This window comes from Crinia signifera, chromosome 4, assembly GCF_055691185.1.
Source record: "Crinia signifera chromosome 4, ASM5569118v1, whole genome shotgun sequence".
In the NCBI taxonomy this organism is placed as follows: domain Eukaryota; kingdom Metazoa; phylum Chordata; class Amphibia; order Anura; family Myobatrachidae; genus Crinia; species Crinia signifera.
In genome coordinates, this window is record NC_139220.1 from 48483048 (window position 1) to 48505513 (window position 22466).

The window sequence follows — 22466 nt, forward strand, 5'->3', positions numbered from 1 at the left end:
ATGTGGCTACAGCTCTTAGAGAGCTGACCATGCCCCCATAGCGGAAAAAATGGGGGATGTAGCCTTGCAGGAGTTCCACGGTAGTAGCTGAACCCTATAATTTTTGGCGCGTGCCTTCGGCACGCGTAGATGTCTCTTCTCCTCTGCCTCCAGTGTTGGGAGGTATGTTTGTGACATATTGGACATTACAGTGTGTGGCATATTATGTCTGGGGCATTGCAGTGTGTGTTTTTTATATTATGCAGATTTTTTAACATTTTTTACTTTAGTAGCTCTTCGGGCGGTTTATTTTGTCGCGAGTAGCTCCCGACCCAAAAAAGGTTGGAGACCACTGCTCTAGACCACTGACTGGCCAATCTGTTGGCTGCAGGCTGTGGAAGGTGATCCATCTCTAATCACCATTACTTGGCACTGGGCTGTCTCAATCAACAGTATATGTATACTATGAATGTATACAGTATGTAAACTATGTATATAACTTTGATGATGGTTGCTCCAGTTCATGCCTCAATGCTGGGCGTAATTAGACAATTTTTGACTTTCTTCATTGCTTTAGTTCTTCTGCTGGAATGTAAACTCACCTGTTTCTTGTTCATAAGCCAAACAGTTACACCCTTGTCTGTGCTCAGGGACGGCGCCACCACTAGGCAGCATTAGGCATTTGCCTAGGGCATCGGCCACTGGAGGGCTGAAGTCAGGAGCAGGAGTTCCCCCATCCTGGATGGAGGTGAGTGGCAACTCTCCCCCTTGACCCCCCCCCCCCCTCACCATCTTGCACCGGCCCTGTCTGAGCTCAAGCATGGATATCGCAAAAAAAAACCTCACTGTTAAGGTCCATTTACTCTGGGTGATTTTGGCCCATTTGTATGGACAGAGATGATGTGAAAATCACAGAGTCCATGCACACTAAGCGATTTTCCCTCTGCCCAGCGATCAACAATTTTCACAGGAGTGGGGGGCGGCTTTCCATAGCAGAATGCTATGGAAAGCCATCTACCCCATTGCTCATCTGCTGGTAATACCACCAACTGGTAATGGCGGCAGCCGGCAATGATGCCGGGGGATACACATTGGGCAGTTTTCAGTTGTAAGCAGCTCAAAACACTAAAAGTGAGCTGCTTTAAGCTCAAAATCACCCAGTGTGTATGGGCCTTTAATGTGTTTTGAAGACCGATATTGGGAAACGCTGGTATACTGGTATTACAAGTTCTGCTAGGCGTTGGCTGTTCCACAGTTCCCACCCTTACCACCTTATATTCAATAGCATTGATGTTCAAACTGTAGTCACTGCAAAGAAACAAGAAGACTGCAGCTTCCTCTGACAGGTAACAGCACTGTGTCCTGGACTCACAGGCTTAGTTTGTGAGGGTGAAATGCAGCTGAGGGATGGACGCGTACATTTTGACTAAAATGAATCAGGGCCAGAATCTGTAAGCTTCAAAAGTGATAAAATGGAGAGTGATAAACAACCAGCCAATCAGCTCCTGCCTGATGTTTTTCAAACACAGTCTGTGACATGGCAGGTAGGAGCTGATTGGCTGGCTGTTTATCACTCTCCAGTTAATCACTTTTGAAGTTTAGAGAGTCTAGCCCTCTATAAGGATTAAGTGCCAGATGTATCAAGCTTAAAAAGGTGATAAAATGGAGAGTGATAAACAGCCAGCCAATCAGCTCCTACCTGCCATGTTACAGCCTGGGTTTGAAAATTGACAGGTGGGAGCTGATTGGTTGGTGTTTTATCACTCTCCACTTTATCCCGTTTTGAAGCTTGATACATCTGGCCCTAAATATTTACCATATTTAAAAGCTTTGGGGCCCATGTGCTGCAGTATACAGTATATACCATGTGTCTACAGTAAATAGCATCAGTATCTGTCCTCCCATACCAATTATTTATAGTCTTCTAGAAGTAGAAACTCCATTTAATATCTCACATTTTTTCTAATCTGTAATATAATAATGATGATAATAATAATAATAATAATAATAATAAAAAAAAAACGGTAATAATTTATATAATACTTGTAGATGTTAATAATGAAAAGAGAGCACAGATGCTTATCACATTTGTGAATTATTTTGATACAGAAGTTTATATGGAAAATATATTGTTTACTACCGCAAGTAATAGGATTATGAATTGATATGGGCCTGTTGGAACTAATCCTACATGACGCTTTATCAATGAATAGTTGTGATGGAATATAATAGACCAAACTTTCTAAAAATGACAAGTGAAGCTGTTCTATAGCAAACATTGACTACTTACGATTTATCTAGTACACTACATGTAAAATAATTACTTGATTGTTGCTATGAGTGTCCTCTTTAGGAGGATCAACATTAGGAAAGAACCAGATTAACATTGGGCAGATAGGACTACAGAGCCACATAAAACAGGGTTGCCGACCCTCCCGGACTTTCCGGGAGTCTCCCGAAAATCGGGTCCCCCTCCTGGCCCCCCGGAAGGGTGGGCAACCCTCCTGGATTCAGGGGAGACCCCCGCTGAACCCCGGATCGCGGCATTAAAATGCCGCAATCCTCGGGTCTCAGAGGAGGGGGCGGAGCTAAAACCGCACAATCGCGTCATTTTAGCCCCGCCCCCTCCACGGAGATCCGTGAATTAGCTGCTTTAACAGCATGGAGGCGGGGCTTAGTGATGTCACTCGCAAGCCCCGCCCCCTGAGTGGCTGCTGAATCTCTCCTCTCCGGGCTTCTCCCGGAGAGGAGAATGTTAAAGTCGGCAACCCTGACATAAAATTAGGACCATCATCATGAAACCATTTCTATTTTTCTCACAAAATGATCCAGGTTTTCTAAATACATACATAGGGTGATATTGGGACTGATAGTGTAGGAGGTGAACACGCCCAAATGGCACAGGCCACACCCACACAGCTTTGGCCACGCCCCTCCAATTCTCACAATGGGGTAGATGTACAGTATGAAGCATGAAGCAGTTGATAAAGGAGGAGAAGTGAGCCAGAGGAGAAGTGCCCCATTGGAACCAATCAGCACTGAAGTAACCTCTATAATTTGCATAATATTCAACTTCTCCCTTATTACTGCTTCATACTGTACATCTACCCCATTGTGAGAAGTGGAGGGGGCGTGGTCAGTTCTCTGTGGGTGTAGCCTGCATCATGTGGACGTGTCCATACATCTACCCCAATATGCCTTTGAACATTTTCAGTCCAGGCCATGTGACCCTTAATCTGGCCCTGACAGAGGGACTTGTAACTGGTGTCCTTAGGTTGACATTCATTAGGTCGACCACTATTGGTCAACAGGCAGAAGATCGACACATGAAAAAAGTCGACATGCATTAGGCTGAGATGGTCATAAGGTCAATGTGGAAAAGGTCAACATGAGTTTTTCAGGTTTTCTCGTGCCTATGTCAACATAGGTCGACATGGACATCCACTTGCGCATTTATGCCCACTGGGACGGTAAAGTATGAACAAGTCAGTTAAAAAACTCATATTGACCCTTTCCCGTGTCTACCTTTTTCATGTCGACATTTTGCTCATGTCAGCCTTCTGCCTGTTGACCAATAGTGACTGACCTAACGACCACATAGCCTTGTAACATAAAGCTACTTTGTTGCCAATCGCCTATGAAGAAAGCACAATATGCTGCAACTTCATTTGTTTTGTCCCAGGTGTGAATCAGGACTTTCTAAAACCTTCATCAGAAAATAAGAATGTCTTCTGTAATGAAAAGTAAGTGCACTTATAAACTATTAACAATTGTATCCGAAACCAGGTCTGAGCTGTGTGTGCACCCGTTAGTGGAACCTATGATGCTGGTTCCGCGCATCACATGTATGCAGGTACAGGCAATGTAGTCACATCTCCACTTGTGGCTGAAATGGCAGAACTAGGATGGAATGGAAAGTACTTGCACTAGGTATAAGCAGCGGCAATGAGAGGGAGGCGTGTATTTTTTACCCAGGCCCAGGGCCCGCACGCCCCCCTGCTGTTGCAGGGAGCAGGCAGTGGGGGGAGAGATGACAGGTTGCTGCCTCAGCACAGCCTCTCTCCTCAGCTCAGCACACTCTGCTCAGTGCCGTGTGCTGAGCTGAGGAGAGAGACAGCTGTAGTGGCAGCCTGTCCTCTCTCCTTATAATTTTTTTTCAAGGTGGCATGGCCACTCCCCCTCCATTTTACCGGGGCCTGGGCGACTTGTCAGCACCCCTGAGTATAAGCTGGTACTAGTGTGCTTCGATGATGATGATGACACTCATAGAGGAGCAATTATAGAAAATTCAGCTGAACAATGTTTGTTTATTTATTAGCGGTTTGTTATGCCCCTTTCCCACTGCAGCTCTTAAACGGTATATTGCCGTTTTTTTCCCCACAATTTACCGTTTAAAGCTGCAGTGGGAAAGCGCCAGAGTTGAAATACCGGTTAAAGTTAACCAGTATTTCAACCCGTTTTAAAAGCAGAGTCCTACCGTTTAAATACCGTTTTTAAGGCAGTGGGAATGCCTCTTAAACGGTATTTAAAAATCCCACACTAATTCCCCCTCCCCTGGTACCTTTCCTGGAAGGGTACCTGCACCGCACCGCACCCACCCCTCCCCTGGCACTTACCTGCGTGGGGGATCCGGGCAGCGGGGTCCGGCATCATGGCATGGGCATAGTAGGTCCCTCCCTGTGGCTGGTGATGGATGCAGGGCAGCGGGGTGGGGTCCATTTGGGATCCGGCCAGTCCGTGGGGCTGATGGTAACTAGTAGTTCCCACTATGCGCATGTGTATTGAGCTGCTCATTTATATGCAGGGCGCTCAATACACATGCGCATAGTGGGAACTACTAGTTACCATCAGCCCCAGGGACTGCCCGGATCCCAAATGGACCCCACCCCGCTGCCTCCCCACTGCCCTGCATCCATCACCAGCCACAGGGAGGGACCTGAAGTGCTGTGCACATGCCATGATGCCGGACCCCGCTGCCCGGATCCCCCACGCAGGTAAGTGCAAGGGGAGGGGGTGGGTGCAGGGTAGGTACCAGGGGAGGTAGGGGGGTGCAGGGCAGGTACCAGGGGAGGGAGGGGGGGTGTAGGGCAAGTACCAGTTGAGGGAGGGTGGGTCCAGGAAAGGTACCAGGGGAGGGGGGGGGGGTTATGAAAGACAGGCACTCTTTTTAAACGGTTCACTGCGATGGGAATAGCACTTAAACAGTATTTAAAACGGTAATCTGCTGCAGTGGAATGGCTAATACAGTTTTAAATACCGTTTAAAAATACCAGTACTTAAAACGGGTCTGCAGTGGAAAAGCAGCATAATATAGTGCAGCAAATTCCATTGCTGTAAACAACACAGAAATAGCAAAACTGATAGCTGAGAGGAATGAAGGTAGGAGGGCCCTGCTCACAAAGCTTACATTCTATAACAGATATTTCCACCAACAATGCTATGGGCAAGCTCTAGTTATTATTATATAATGCCTCCTATTGTTTTGCTCTTGCTGTGTATAAAAAAACTAGGTGATTCATCGCGCCCTACGGGCGCTCTTCACACAATCGTAAGGGGCTGCGCCCCCTTAATTTGTGAACATTTGCATAAGAGAAAGATGGTTAGAATTGTATGAAAGATGGCCTGTATTGCAACTTGAGTTATAGGTGAAATGTGTTAAATAGAGAGCATATGATGTGGAAGGGGGTGTGTATAGTTTTGTTTAATTAAAAAGCGGTTACAGAGTAAGATGTACATTGATAGTGTGGATGTTACAGTGACATTTGTGGGTGTGTGTGTGGGGGGCTGTGTGTGCATGTTGTTTAGGTGTGTGTGTGCAATAGTATAGTAGGGTGTTTCTGAGTCAGCGGCTCCCCACTGGCGGAGGTCACGACACAGGAAAACAGGAGGCTGGGTAGTGATAGGGGTGTGTGGGCATAAGGGGGACTAAAGAGGAGGGTGGGAGATACTGTGCAGCTTCTGCCAGTGGGTGAGGGTCCAGCGTGGCAGTACCGGAGTACAGGATGGTGGCCCTTAGTCAGTGTCTCCTCCTACTGGGTGGGAGTTCGGGTGCATGAGAGCAGGAGGCTGGGCTATGAGGCATGATAGGGGCATGTGGGCAAAACAGCGTCAGCGACTCCCCAGTGGTGGAAGTTACGGTTCAGGAGAGCAGGAAGCTGGGTAGTGATAGGGGTGTGTGAGTATACGGGGTACTAAAGAGTGGCTTAGGGGTGCCGTGAATTGTGGGAGGGGTGCGGGGGGTGCTGTGAATCGTGGGAGAGGGCGGGGGTCCGCAAAGCGTGGGAGGGGGCGTGAATTGCGCGAGGGGGGGTTGCGAATCGAGGGAGGGGGGTGCGAGGGGGGTCCGTGAATTGCGGGAGGGGGGGCACGGGGCGCGATGAATCACCTAGTTGGTTATATATTCTTGTAGAAGGATGGTAGGATGTTGCTGTCATTCAGAATGCATTTACATAAACAGTAATAGTAGCAGTAAAAGGTCTGACTTAAAACACCTACAGTAAAACAGAACAGGTGTTATATATTATACAAAGAATTGGTTGAGGTTGATGATGTGTAGGTTGACGTGCACATAGTTCATAGTTGTCACTGGAAAGAAATGGCGCGAATCGTGGGAGGGGGGGTCGCGGGGTGCCGCGAATCGCAGGAGAGGGGGTTTCACGGGGTGGGGCCGCGAATTGCGGGGGGTGTGCTGCAAATCGCGGGAGGGGGGTCGCGGGGGGTGCCGCGAATCGCCACAAGAAAAAATCAACACAGAAAGTTCAACACATGTAAATGTTGACATAAGTGTGGCACTTCATCGGTGTCTATGTCGACACATGAGAATGAATATGAAAACATTCAAAAAAATAAAAATAAATCTTAAAAAACTCATGTCAACCTTTTTCATTGTCGACCATAGCCGTGCCAGTGTTTTGCATGTGCCATTTAATCCTGGGGTTGCCGTGAATCGCGCGCGGGGGTGGGGGGGGAGGGAGGAGGTGAGGGGTGTCCGCGAATCACGGGAGGAGGGGTCGTGGGTGGACGCCGTGAATTGCGGGAGCAGGGGTCGTGTGGGTGCCGCGAATTGTGGGAGGGGGGGCGGGGGGTTGCAGTGAATCACGGGAGGGTGGGTCGCGGGGGCGGGGGGTTTCCGCAATGACAGGAGGGGGGGTCAGGGGTGGGGAAGCGCGGTAGGGGGGTCGTGGGGGCACCGTGAACCGCAGGAGGGGGAGCCCGGGGGGTTGGCGCGAATCGTGGGAGGGGGGTCGCGGGGTGCCGCGAATCGCAGGAGGGGGGGTGTCACGGGGTGGGGCCGCAAATCGCAGGAGTCACCGGGGGTGCCGCGAATTGCGGGGGGGTGTGCTGCAAATCGCGGGAGGGGGGTCGCGGGGGTGCCGCGAATCGCCACAAGAAAAAATCAACACAGAAAGGTCAACACATGTAAATGTTGACATAAGTGTGGCACTTCATTGGTGTCCATGTCGACACATGAGAATGAATATGAAAACATTGAAAAAGTGAAAAATAAATCTTGTCAACCTTTTTCATTGTCGACCATAGCCATGTCAGTGTTTTGCATGTGCCATTTAATCGTGGGTATGCCGTGAATAGGGGGGGGGGGGGGGGAGGGAGGGAGGTGCATACCTCCCAACATGACCCTCTCCAGGAGGGACACATTGCTCTGTTTCTGGACTTTCTTCTTAATTTATGGATTACCATCACCTGTGCTTAAACACCTTTCTTATCAATGACCCTGTTTAAAACAGGTGATGACAATCATAAATTAAGATGGAAGTCCACAACCCAGCGTTACAGCTCCAGACACACTTTGAGTGACAGATGTAGCCAAATATATAAGAGATGTCCTTCTTTATTATATTTTAATTTATTCTGAAGCGTATTAGACAAGGTAGCAAACAATATAAATGGAACATGGGGCCTGAATCCAACGCCGATGTTCCACCGACTGAGCGATCATCTGCCGACTGTGATTCCACCGGAAACAGACTGTACGTTGAGGTGTCTTTGTGATGCTGCTTGCAGTGAGGATCTGCTTCAGCTGCTATCTTACATAAGGAAACCATGGCGACAGTGTCATTGCTCCTGTGGTCATGCTGCATGACCAAAGACCACTCAAGGAGTCGGTGGTCCTCATGTCTGCATCAATGCAAATGTGTTTGCAGCATCTGTATTCTTTTCTGGGCAGCTCCTTCACCTGTGTCCATAGGCAGAAAAGTCATAATGAGGCGCATAGTACAATCTGCACAGCGGTAATTATTGTCAGCAACAAAACACAAAGGGCCAGGGCCTGATTCAGACATCGCTAATTCAGACACCGCTACCACCCCACTGTACACATGCCCCCCCCCCCCCCCCCCCCCACACACACACACACACACTGCATCCCCTTGTTTGCATACAAGGGGATGTGTATGAGAACATCAAATGACGATCGATGGTTTATGGCCGATGTTGAATACTTTTGCCATTGATGGGGGAAGAACCAGATGGTTTCTCTCCATCGATGGCACAGCAAAACGATGTTTTGCTTTTTTTTTTTAAGTGCCGGAGCACGGAGCATAGCCCCGTGTTTTGATTGGCTCCAGGCCAATCAGTCAAACACAATGAATGACAATCGATAGTTAAAAATATCAATGGTCATTCGCATATGGCAATGAGGACCATCCCTAGTTTCATGCGCTGAACTGGAATGGGACATGTTGGGAGATGCATAATCTAATATAACCCACCACCACCTTTCCCTGAGCCCCACTGACTGAAGTATCCTGTAAAACCCCAATGCTTAATCCAGCCCTTGGTGGCTTCTCTCTGTGCAAACAGTCATGTGACATCCAATGCAAAGTAATACAACACAGTCACTCTGTACAGCACACAAATACTGTGTTGGGATTTCAGCAGGGAGAGCAGGACCTGGCTATGAGCCTTGTATATAATAAATAGACGTTCGTTAATCATGAGTTTCATGTTGACAAACTGCTGATATATAATATTTCAGTGTTCAAGAAAGATGATGATGACAAGGATAAAGATAAGCACAAGGACAAGCATGATGATGATAAAAAGGACAAAAAGCACAAGAAGAAGAAGGAGAAAAAGGTACTTCCTATTTATTTCCAGCTTATCGCCAGAGCCGAATTTCCCATTAGGCACGTGAGGCACGTGCCTAGGGGCGGCACATGTTTGGGGGCGGCACTTGGATGCCTGTGATTGTACTGTCAGCCCAAAATGTACCAATAACTGCAAAATATCCACTGTACTGTACTATATTCCATCTTAAATAGAGTGTAAATGATAGGACATGCCGATACTGCCCCTGTAACTGTCCTACTTAGTAAATATGTATTCATAATAAAAGAACATGTCACAGTTAGTGGCTTTTTTTTTAATAAATCCTTTATATTGGCTATTACCAAATGAGGGCTTATAAGTAATCAATAAAAATAATTTAATTAGACAGGGGGTGGGGGGCGGCGTTATTGTTGTGCCTAGGGGCGCCGTCATCCCTAAATCCGCCCCTGCTTATCGCGTACAGATATGTCTGCAGGTGAGATCAGAGGAGAGCGCCACCGTAATGCCAGATACCGGCAGTATGATAGCCTTGCTGTGATAATGAACACTATATACTGTCACATAAATATACAGATGGAGCGCTGCTCATTCAGGCAGGGGCTGACAGTGGATTCGCACCCCCCTAACCCTGCCCATCTCCCTGATGCGGAGACGGGCAGGGTTCCCGTCCCCCGCTGACAGGAAACTGGGACACGCGTCCCAGTCAAATATAATGCCTGTAGTAGTGTATCTTATACACATTAATTAATTCCCACAGGATCAAGTGGCATGGGTGAGAGCAAATGGTCACCCCTGACCCCTGACCCCTTCACACAACAGTGAAGAGCACACTTTAATAAACAATAACATTCCCCGCACACACACACCTGCACAGGTCTGTGGACAGCTCTCCTGACCAACAAATAACTGCCCCACCACCCCTCCCCCAGCACACAGCTGCAAAGTGCATGGGATAGATGACTCACACCCCTGCCGCATGGAGACTGAACACTCTTGCTACCCCCTCCCCCTCAGCTTCCGCAAACACAGCAGTGGAGAGCACACTTAAATTAACAAAAGCAGCAATTCCCACCCATCCCCTCTCCAGTCAAGGACACAGTCTGTCAGTGCCACCAGCTCCATCCTCGCTCAATCTCATAGGCCCGACTAAACCTTCCCAACATCGCTGATAGTAGGGTTACCACCTAGTCCCTTTAATTCCGGACACATGTTAATTACACAGGTTCTGTGGCAGTTTAAAATCAGGTGAAGTGGAGTCTTGAAGTCAGCCAGCCACAGAACCTGTGTAATTAATATGTGTCCAGAATTAAAGGGACTAGGTGGTAACCCTAGCTGATGGCCATCCGTCCCCACAGCACTCAGCAGCGAGGGACATGAGAGAGCAACTTTAAACCGCCAGCCCCCGCCACATGCAGACTGAACAACAGCGGAGAATGGTCACAGACTCACCCCCTGACTGGGTGTGTCACTCAGCTGCCTGTTATAAATGTAGTGGGCAGGCGGAGGCAGGGCAGCCATACAGAAGCTCTCATCCTCCATACTATAATAGTTGCTGTTGTGGCCAGGGCAAGGTGGGTGGGCAGAACTGGTGTCGGCTCCAATTACAACTGCCGGAACGCATTTCAGACTCCTTCCAGCTCACTTTAACACCTACCTGCCCTACATCCTTTGTCCTCGGCACTGGCAGGGTCAAAACTAAGATTTCGGCACCCGGGACAAGAACCAGTCCTAGTTGCAGAAATACAGTATTTCTATAACCAGAACCAGTATTTCTGTAACCAGCACCGTACAGCTTGGGTGCTGACAGTTTCGGAATCTTTACTTCCTTCTTCAGAGTAAAGATTCCAAAACTGTCAGCACCCAAGCTGTACGGTGTCAGCTTGTCTTTATTTGTTACTAAGTCTCCCCAGTTGAGTGCTGCCAGCACCGTCAACTTTCCTATATATATATATATATATATATATATATATATATATATATATATATATATATATATATATATATATATATATATATATATAGATATATCTATATATATCTATATATATATATATATATATCTATATATATATATAGATATATATATATATAGGCAAAGTAGCAAGAAGTCACTCTAAGAATTATTCAGGACTGCACGGCGGCAGTCTATGCAAAAAACGGGAAGACACTGGTATAGTGCAAAGCCAACGTTTCGGGCGGGTAGCCCTTTATCAAGACATGTCTTGATAAAGGGCTACCCGCCCGAAACGTTGGCTTTGCACTATACCAGTGTCTTCCCGTTTTTTGCATAGACTGCCGCCGTGCAGTCCTAAATAATTCTTAGAGTGACTTCTTGCTACTTTGCCCATATTTCTCCTTCGTGAGACAGAAGCGCACCTAAGTTGTTGCATCTCTTCTGCCTGAGTGCCGGACCCCCTGCTTGTACATATATATATATATATATATATATATATATATATATGTCAGGGTTGCCGACTTTAATATTCTCCTCTCCGGGAGAGGGGGGGGGGGGGGGATTTTGAGCGTGACGTCACTAGGCCCGCCTCCATGATGGTAAACAGGTGAATTTGCATTTAAATGCCACGATCGAGGGTGCAGCGGGGGTCCCTGAATCCGGGAGGGTGCCCACCCTTCCGGGGGGCCGGGAGGGGGACACGATTTTCGTAAGACTCCCGGCCATTCCGGGAGGGTAGGCAACCCTGATATATATATATATTTCTAAAATAACGAGACCAAGCACTTTATAGTGCAGATATTGATTATAAAGTTTTTAATTGCGCACACAAGAAAGGAGAAAAGGCTGGGGTCAAGTACCAAAGTCTCAATCACCACAGTAATACAGCATGAATCAGGATGCACCTTCACTTGTTGAAGCCAGTTAACAGAATCTAGATGGATCAAATCACACACTCCATGGTGCTAATACCCATTAACAAATACTTTTTATTATTGCTCACACAGTAAAAATGGAAACACCTTCAGTGTTGGAGCTACTTACACTCCAAGAGCTGCCTACCTGAGCCAGAGGCGTAACTAGAACTAGCAAAAGTTATAACGGGGCCCCCCCCGGCAATGCCCATTACACATTATGCGACACACCACAATGCCCCTTACACAATATGCAACACACCGCAATGCCCCTTACACAATATGCGACACACCGCAATGCCCCTTACACAATATGCGACACACCGCAATGCCCCTTACACAATATGCGACACACCGCAATGCCCCTTACACAATATGCGACACACCGCAATGTCCCTTACACAATATGCGACACACCGCAATGCCCCTTTCACATAATGCGACACCGCAATGCCCCTTACACATTATACAACACACCGTAATGCGCCTTACACAATATGCTACACACCGCAATGCCCCTTACACAATATGCGACACACCGCAATGCCCCTTACACAATATGTGACACACCGCAATGCCCCTTACACAATATGCGACACACCGCAATGCCCCTTACACAATATGCGACACCGCAATGCCCCTTACACATTATACACCACACCGCAATGCCCCTTACACAATATACGACACACCGCAATGCCCCTTACACAATATGCGACACACCGCAATGCCCCTTTCACATAACGCGACACCGCAATGCCCCTTACACATTATACAACACACCGTAATGCCCCTTACACAATATGCGACACACCGCAATGCCCCTTACACAATATGCTGTCAGAACAGTGCTGAAACTTAAAAACAAATGGAGGGGGGGGGGGGGGGGGGGGCGGACTCTCACAGCACAGTGAGCCCCATGTGTCTGCAGCTGGCGCAACATCATTCTAGCAGTGACGCTTCCCGCAGACCCCGCCGGTGCTGGCTCCCCAAAGCTGCTGTGTGCTCTGCAGGACACTGTAGCCATGTTAATGATTACTGCAATGGGGCATACTACGCCGGCCTGTGACTATTTGTAACTGGTGATCACTCCAATTATTTCTAAAGGAATGAACACCAATCACCTCCTGTGAATAGTCACAGCCCGGCGCAGCATGCAGCACCTCAGAAAACATTACATTTGTATAGGACAGGTAACCACATTAAAAAAAAAAATTGAATTAAAACATTTTAAATCTATTATGTAACGTAGTACATCTTACCAGCAGCAGCCTGCTGGGCCATCTTCTTCTCCCTTGCTTTCTGTCTTGGCTCAGTTGGCTGGCACCGTGGGTGGATGGGCCGTCTTTCAAGCAGGACGAGGGGCGGGCACTAGCAGGCTCCATGCATGCTTCAAGTCTTTCCCCGCCCTGCTTCTACTGCACGACTCCTTCCGCACTGTGCTTCTCCTTCTGCATAGCGCCGCCCCCCCCCGCCCGGCGCCATTGCCCGCCCACCGCCTGACTCCTTCTGCTTCTGCATGGCGCACGGCATTACCACCCCCACCCATCCCCCCCCTGGACAGCGCCACCTTTCACCCCTAAATCTACTCCTTCCACACAGTGCCGCACCGCCCGGCTCTTTCTGCATGGCGCCATCCCCCGCCCAGATCCATCTGCACGGTGTCACCCCCACCTGCCCTGGGGCGTGGTAAAGTAGGCAGCCGGCGGCCATGGTGTCTCCCCAATAAAATAGTAAAACTACAGAGGGACCGGGTGCAGGGGATTACTTGCTGTCCATGGGGCCCCCCTAGCCACCGGGCCCCATAGCAGCTGCACCCCTTGCACCCACGGTAGTTCCGCCACTGTACCTGACCCTCTCCTTCAGGGAGAAATGACTCTGTTCCTGGACTTCCCTGGTAATGTAGGATTGCCATCACCTGTGGTGACACCTTTCTTATCAATTACCTAGCTCCCCACAGGTGATGGCAATCCTACATTACCAGGGAAGTTCAGGAACAGAGTCATTTCTCCCTGAAGGAGAAGCTCAGGTAGGCAACCCTGCGCTATATATACTGTATATAGTAGAAATCCACTATTGTAAAGCTGAACATACTTACTGCTCTAAAGAAAGTATTTATGTGGCCGCTGACCTATTACTATGCTTTTGTCCCCCCAGGATGGAGATAAATCTTGCAGCAGTTCCAGTTCTGACAGCGACTCTGATGTAAGAAATTGCAGTGGCACTGTTTCATGTCTGTGTTAAACCCTGTACACACAGGGCACCTGCAGCGCCATGCTGAGCGAGATGCTTAAACATAGATGGCTCAGCGCTATGGGGGGCATACACAAGGTGTGCTTTATTTTTAAGCGATCTAGTAAGCTCGCTTAAAAATATGGCTTACATTGCCCCGTGTGTATGCCCCATTACTTTCCTATCCCATTGTCTGTGTTAGTGGTTTGAGTTGTAATGTGGATTAAATTGTAGCACTGATGCTGTCAGTGGGAGAACTTTCCATTGGGTCTCTCACTGGACCAGAGCAGCAGTGAGGGGAACATGACTAATGCTCCAGGTCTCCACATAAAAATCAACAAAGCCCCATTACAGCCCAGTTAATGACCAGTAGCCCAGCTGATGACTGTATTAAACCTGTTTTTCTACCTTTCTCACAAAATGGCACTTTTTTTTTTTAACTTTTATGTATTTAGCCAGATATTGGGGATGATAGTATAGGGGTTGTATATGCCCATATGGTACTGGCCACACCCACATCACTGACCACACCTCTGCTTCACTCAGGACCCATGCTGAGCTTAATCCAGCCCTGTTGAGCATGCAAGTCACCGGAACGCCCCAGGCGGGATAGGGAGGGGGGCGCCCTGGTGCTCACCTGTTCCAACGGGCGGGGACAGCTGCGTTGTGGCCGCCATGTCGCTCAGTGGTGGGGTGCGATACGCCTGGGTGATGCTCCATGGTGGGGGCGGGTGATGCTGCGCAATGCCGCCAAATCACTCCACGGAGGGGGGGGGGGGTGATGCAGCGGCGGCACTTACATCCAGAAGGGGTCCTGCTCACAATTGCCGCCCTCCAAGGGCCGGTGCCCTAGGAAAATGCCTAAGGCTGCCTAGTGGTGGCGCCGGCCCTGGATGGCATGCAAGATACCCTGGCATTTTATTCGCTAAATCAGCACCCCATCTCCAAAATTACCATACACCACGTTCAGACATGCGACCCAGCAATTACCCGGCATTTTGAGTGCCGGGTGCATTCTGACCCTCTTTCATATTGGTATTTCTTCAGTGTGAACCCGGGTCACAAATCCCAGGTGCCAACCCTGGTAAAGAGTAGGGTCAGTGACCTGGGACTACACTAGACTACTTATCACTACAGTATGTTTGTTTGCACTTTTGTGTGAATATTGTATTTTGCCGTTTTTAGGATTATTCTAAGAAGTTATATTTTATTATTCTTTCCGTTGGTGCAGCGTATGTACACAAATTCTGTTCTATCATCCTTGCTTAATACTTCATTTGTCCAGTGGTAGCACACCCCACACAAATTCTTTGTCTACGAGTGAGTTATAATGTTGAGAAATTCTCTTGGGGCTTACATTCAAAAATACTTGTATTACCATCTGGTCTTGTGCGACTGACCCTCAAGTAATAATTTTATTAAAGGGTTTGGAGCAGTTTTTCAGGAAAACTTTTCCAAAAGCCCTTCATACAATCAAGTGATACTAAAATAACACGTGAAAACACACCTTTTTACACTATGTTAGAAAAAATAATGTCAGTTAAAGGGCCTCTAAGGGGCCCATTTATCAATCAATATTTGTGCAAATATTAAGTATCACTGGAATGTATCAGGAGGGATCGCTGCAGGAATCTCCGATCCCTGCTGCGATCCCTCCTGCATTGTCGCCAACCGCATCCCCCATAGGTTTCTATGGGGGATGCAAAGCTGCCCGATGTATCAAGATCGGCAGCAGCAGTTTGCATTCCTGGGCTACCGCCATTCTGTAGCCCATTGTAGCCTATGGGCTACACATCACACTGCTGCTGGGGTCAGCGGGGCCGTCGGGGGGGGTTAAGCACTAACCGTGCATGCGCAGATCCCCCAGCTTCCGGCTAAGCGCATCGCAGGGATGTGCTCCTTTCGGAGCCCTGTCCCTGCGCATGGGGGAATGATACATCCCCGCGCTAGGATTGCATATTACAATGCAATCCTGGGCAGCAATAGTCTGCCCAGATCGCATTGTAAATGCGATCCTTCATAAACGGGCCCCTAAGACTGAAACGTTCCTCCAGTACACGGGTGGGCTATGTTAGTCTGACTAAAGTGGAACAATTAACATATTTCATTGCTACATGCGGTTTATTTTATTAATGATCAAGCTTTTTATTATCTGTCCCCGCTCTATGACTAACAATCATTCTGTACAATCTATAGGGAGGAAAAAAGAAAAAGAAGGACAAACACTAGTGTCCCGGAATGCAGAGGTCGGCAGGATCACAGCTGGAATTAAGCTCTTACCTTGTAAATTTACTGAAATATTTAGTATTTCACATTTCTGTTAGTTTGCTCATTAAAATGAAAACAGAATTACAGTATCCTCTGGGATTTGTGTTTTCTGGATTACGGCATAGCAGGTACTGTATCATTGGGCCAGATTACGGCTTCACTAGGCTCCCTCCAATAAAGGGATACCCTGTTTCCACTATGGGGCCATTCAGACCCATTCCTTAGGGTCTGAATTCGTCCCCGTTCCCGATGTTCGGGGTTTGCTCATGCGCATACGTGATTATGTGCGCGCACAAACCCCAGGAGCGATCAGCTTCAGTCAGTTTCACACTCGCTGAGCCATTCTCTCTGGGAAGGGAGGGCCGGGGGCAGGCACGGGGCAGCCCCAAGTGTTTTATGGGTGTTCCCCTGAGAACACAGGCGTGGCAATGCCTGCTCAGGGCTGATGTCATATGACATCAGCGCCCACCCCAAATTCAGCGGATAGTGGCCGGAATAAATGGGGAGAATGACCATCAGATGATTTCTCTACCAGAATTTTGAGGGACAGAACAAGAGTGTCTGAGGCTGGTGCACCTACAAAGAAACCTGACTAATAAAACATCATCTTTATTGGGTTCATTTTTAAAAATAGTTTGAGAAATAAAACCAAACATACAAACATATAACAACATGAAGTAAAAAGGATAAGAATCCTCACTTAGTGGACGCCACTCACAGGCAAACACAGGATTTTCAGAAGGGGGTTTCCAGAGAGGGCGGAGCAAAGCACGGAGATGGACACTTAGGTGACCCAGTATATGCCGGGTCAGTTTAAGTATTATAGATAGGCCAAATGTATATAAATAATATATATATATATATATATATATACACATACATTCCTGCACCTTGGGCACAGAAACGTCGGTTAACCCCTCGTGTGGTCTCCATTATTCCGAGTGCCGCCAAACCCCCCCTGCATACCATAGGCTCAGGCTGATTCAAATCTATTTGAGATTGTTTAGGAGTGCCTCCTCACAAAAACTGTATATATATATATATATATATATATATATATATATATATATACACATAGATAACAGCAGTGTAGACCCCTGGGCATAGCAATGTATTGGGGCCCCTACCTATCCTCCAGCGGTAGGGGTGGGGGGTGCTATGAGCGGAAGCTTTGATGTCCCGCGGGTGGTAGGGGGTATTATATCAACCGCTCAGCATGTAGGGCCTGGATCAGTAATTTCCACTAATTACCCCTTACTGCACAGATAGTGGGAGATGAGGTGGGAGAAGGAGGCATTGGGCTGAATGAAGGGGTCCTGATACATAACTTCCAGGGTGGTAGAGAATGTTTAATACGCAGAGGAGGGGTGTATAGTGGAATGGGCATATTATTCATAATTTTCTGGTGAGAGGACAGCTTGCTTGACTGCAAATATCTCCAGTTCCCGGAAATAGATTTCTTAGCTTTTAATGGAAAACTAGAGAATCCCACCTACCAAATGCTACTGGGGACTAGGAGATCAGAGTTCAGGAGGCAGAGCAATCTGTCAATGAGAATATAAAACTATATACGAGGTGTTTGGAGCTGGAGCAGTAACCAGCTGCTTGAAGGCTGATATCTCTGGTTCTGGGTACAGTAGAGACAAGCTACTATTGTCCATCAAAGGGGAGAGTCCCAGCTTTTGTAATATTTACTCAGAAAAACTCAGACAAAGTCAGACAGAACCTGATATATCTGACTGGGAAGAGCAATTAACAGGCTTGGATGGGACCACTCCTTTGAAGTCAGATATCTCTGGTTCCCCAGGGCCGATTTTTAAAATTCTTGTACTCTTGGAAAGAGGGGACCCTCAGATTCCTGGGGGAGGGGGTGTGGTGGTTTCTGGGTACTCATAAACCCCCCCCTGCGTGTGCTACTGTCACTCTTTTATGATCTCCTATGTAAGTGCAGAGCAGTGCATACAGTGTATGTTGAAGTTTTAAATTTAGTAATTTTTATTAAGTTTTTACATAATAAACCCCCTCCCCCCCTCCAAGTGTAGCATAGGTGTTGCATATAGCTGATAAGCTCACATAGTTAGGCATAAACATTTTGGTGACAATTATAAGAGGATAATTAAAGCAAGATGTCTTATACAATCACTTTTCTTTAGAATAATACAGGAAATGTAGATACCCAAGGGCGCCTACTCGGGCAATGTTTGTAAGAGCATAAAAGAGCAAGCAAAGAAATGTTCACACTTATAACATTGACATTAGTGTGGCAAATCCCGGGAGCGCAGTCTAATGCCGGGCAGTGTCTGAGCACTCACTCGGCTGTTTCCGTAGCCTGACCCCGGCGTCTGGCCTGCGTAGCGTGACAGTAGAGGTCACGCTGCGCAGGCCACATGTCACCAGTCACCGCCCGCCTCTTCTCCGCCCCCCTGCCTCTTCTCTGCCCACCCGCCTGCGCACCGGCCTGCCTCCGCCCGCCTGCTGACGGGGAGGCACCGTGCACCTCCAAACCCACTCCCGGCCGCCCGCCCGCTCCCTAATGTAAGTAAATGTGCGGGTCGGCCGGTTTGGGTTTATTGAAAATAATGGCATTTTTGGTGCAGATGCCAATCCCGGGATCCCGGGAATCCCGGGATTGAGCATTTTTCAATCCTGGATCCCGGGATTGAAAAAATGCCCCGGGATTGGCATCCCTAATTGACATGAAAGGAGCAAAATCACCATGCACTAATGTGGTTTACAGTATATATTAATATGCCAATAGTAACTATAATAGCTAAGTATTACTGTCTAATATTAGTATGACAAGTCAAAATAAACCTCCCCCCTTGAAATGATCAAAACAAACCTCCGGTAAAACCCCCCACCCTGTACTACCTAGCCCCAACTGAGGTGTACCTGGATCCCTAAACGGTTCCCCCCTTAACTTCTAACTACCCACCTTATACTAACTACTATTCCCGTCCAACTTAACTATACCCACTCACTAATAATTAACACCCCCCTCCCCCCCTAATAATATCAGGATATTAATGACAGGATCTACCGAGGGCTATGCATATATTTAGGGCCCCAAACCCAGCCTTAATTGAATAGCCATTCCCCTGAGTGCATCAATATATTGCATTTAGCATGAAGGACATTTGGTGGGTTATGAAATAGTGCTACATATGAAAAGCTGTGTACTGGTACTTAAACAACGCAATGCCAATCTCGCTCTGAGAAAACATAAGGATTGTCAATATAATATGTAGTATATAGAATCACAATAGTAGTGTTACAATAATAGCAGGATAAAAGTACAAAATTGAATTGTAGTTCAAATCGAAGATCAACAGAATATCAGCATAATATAGGAAGACAACTTATGTACTGATGTTGTATGAGATCTTAGTCTGGCCAGTCCACGGAGCCATAATAAAATAAAAAGGTGATATACAGTATAACTCGTTTTCAGCAACTCGCAGGGAAAGCAAATGGCATCCAGGGTGACTGTCAATATTGTGTGGCAGTCCCGAGCAAAGGTCAGCAAACATGAAATAGCAGGACATAAGGTACTTATGTAATATCTGGGCTCCCGTTTTTCTTGTGAGACCGCGTCCGCTCGCCACACTATATAAAATCAACTCCATGCGTAGTTGGATAGTAGGAGTATGAAAAAATGGGGTGCATTTAACATGGGAGCCCAGATAAAACATAAGTACCGGACATTGTTTTAAAATAATAGCTAAGGTAGAGTCCTGTGTGTACATGTCCCGGACAAATAAAGAAGCATGAGCCATAGGGGTTTCAGCGTCGCAGGATGCATGTATATCGACCGCAGGCACGTCAGCAAGGGCAACCTTAGTACAGGAGTCAGAAATATTAACCCACTGTATATCGAATAGATTAGATATAAGTCTGTCCGCCAAGGAGCGGATTAGCGGAGAAGCAGGAGCCATGAGACATTCGATATCACAGCGTATATTAAGAGTGTCTTCAAACTTGTCATCCAGTGCGTCGTCAATATAGGAGCTAGGAACAGTGTCCCACTGTATAACAGACAGTCTGGCTATAAGCCTATCTGCAGAAGATGTAATGGCCTGCAGAACACAGTTCAGTGAAGCTTCCATCTTGAGGCTGGCAAAGAAGAGGGGATGCAGTCAGTGGCGTAACTATAGCACCGCAGCCCCGTCGCGGGGGGGGCGCTGTGCATGTGGGGGCGCTGGGGAGCAGCGGTGCTATAGTTAGCCCCCTCCCATCCGCCGCTTGCCCGCCCGCCGCCTTTCCATCGCCCGCCCATCCGCCGCCCGCAGCCTTACCTGTCTTCAGTGGTGGACGGTCATTCTTCTGCTAATGAGACGGACCACAATAAAATGTGGTGGCAGACAGGCGGCAAGGGCTCATGGGTCAGCGCCACTGAGCCCCCTTCCTCCCAGCAGGGAGGCAGCGTCCTCCGCCGCTTCAACTCCCCCTCCAGCGGTGAGAGAAGCGGGCGGGTCCCCGCCCGACTCGCCGCTGGACCTCTCCTCTTCATCCGCGCATGCGCCAAGCGGGGCGTGCACATGGTTGCACAGGTTCCCGCGCCTCCGCCTGGCTCACCCGTCCCCCCTGCTGGCTACAGCTCGCCTCCCGCCCCCCTCCCCAGCCCCCCCCGCGGCAAGCAATAAACGGAGTCGCGCGGAGTTTGAGTGGGCACATGAGCCGCCCAGGAGCTCGACTCCGGCGGCAGTGCATAGATCCGCGACACCAGATAGGGGGTCCAAGATCCCCATTATACAAGGTGGGGCCAGGTCGCCCAGGTATGAGGGCGGCCTGGCCCAGCTCCAGGGTACCCATGCTGTGGGCCGTGGAGCTCTGGCTCCCCCCGCTGGTCACCTGGGGGCACTGCTTTCCCAGGGCCCCATCAGTCTGCACATAGGGGGTTACCTGCCTAGCCAGGGCACCCCCTCTGCCCATATTCCCCTAGTGGGGACTGCCCGTCACCAGCTCCCACAGCTGCCCCCTCTGGGGTGAGGTGGGTCATGGGTCCCACCTCAGGGGGGCAACCGTACTGGGGATCCCCAGCAAAGTTTTTACCCCGGGCTATTTCCCCGTTTTCCGTCAGTTTTTCCGCCATTCCAGGGGCAACATTATTCCCAGCCATGGCCCTATCCCACTCAGGCGTCCCAGGGCCCTAATACACCCTACGGGTCCCAGCAGTATTGGGGGTACCCCCACACTGCTGGTCAGGGTCACCCAGGCTTCACCCCCGGCCCTGCATCTGCTTAGGCATTTAGTATTACACTGCCTACAGCGTAACATACATTTCATGGCGCGACATGTTCCAGGGGTTGATAACAGCATCGCTGATGCCATATCGTTGTTCAACTTTGTAAAATTTCGCAAGTTGGTACCAAACGCATCGCCCCTGGGGCTCACTTGTCCATGTTCTGTATGGCAGATCGTAGAGCAGACATGATGGGACTAGCCTTGCGATCCTTGGCCCCCTCCACCCGTAGGGCTTATGCAGCTGCGCAGCAGGACTGGGCGGCATTCAGGAGTCCCCGGTGAACAGTGGTAAGTCGGTCGATGACCGTTTGCTGGCGTTCGTGTGGGGGCATTATAGCGCTGGCCGGTTGAAATCTGCCATGTCAGTGGCCTTGGTGGGGATATCATTCCATGCGAAGTTACACGGGGAATGTGACCCCACCAAATCCTTTGTGCTGGCAAAGGCTTTGCGTGGATGGGCAAAGGAGCAACCAGATTCCCGCAAACCTGTCGATCTGCTGATGCTCCGACAGTTGATTGCCTGTGTTCAGGGCTTAGCGGAGAACGCGGAAGAGACGGCGCTCTTTCGGGCGGCATTCTCTTTCGCGTTCTTTGGGGCTTTTAGGGTCAGCGAGCTGGTAGTGGCCAATAAGAATGCCACTGATTCCGGTTTGCGGTTTGAAGACATGGTCTTCCAGGACGGGATTTTCCTTTGTAAGCTCCGCCGGTCTAAGACCGATCAGTTAGGCAAAGTCCGCTGGGTGTCCCTAAAGTCCCAGCCGGAAGGGGATATATGCCCTGTGCGGCTGGCCACAGCGTATCTACCT

At 48.6% G+C, this 22466-nt stretch overlaps 1 long non-coding RNA gene across 2 annotated transcripts; it reads left to right on the forward strand.

The window, feature by feature from the left end:
* The first annotated feature begins 634 nt into the window (after window positions 1-634).
* LOC146072310 (uncharacterized) lies at window positions 635-16477 on the forward strand. 2 transcript variants are annotated; one of them, XR_014473049.1, is made up of 5 exons: window positions 635-727; window positions 3662-3722; window positions 8975-9075; window positions 14074-14121; window positions 16345-16477. It is a non-coding gene; the product is annotated as an uncharacterized LOC146072310 (long non-coding RNA). The 2 variants fall into 2 exon arrangements; XR_014473050.1 differs by lacking the exon at window positions 635-727 and adding an exon at window positions 1241-1325.
* The last annotated feature ends 5989 nt before the right edge of the window (window positions 16478-22466 follow it).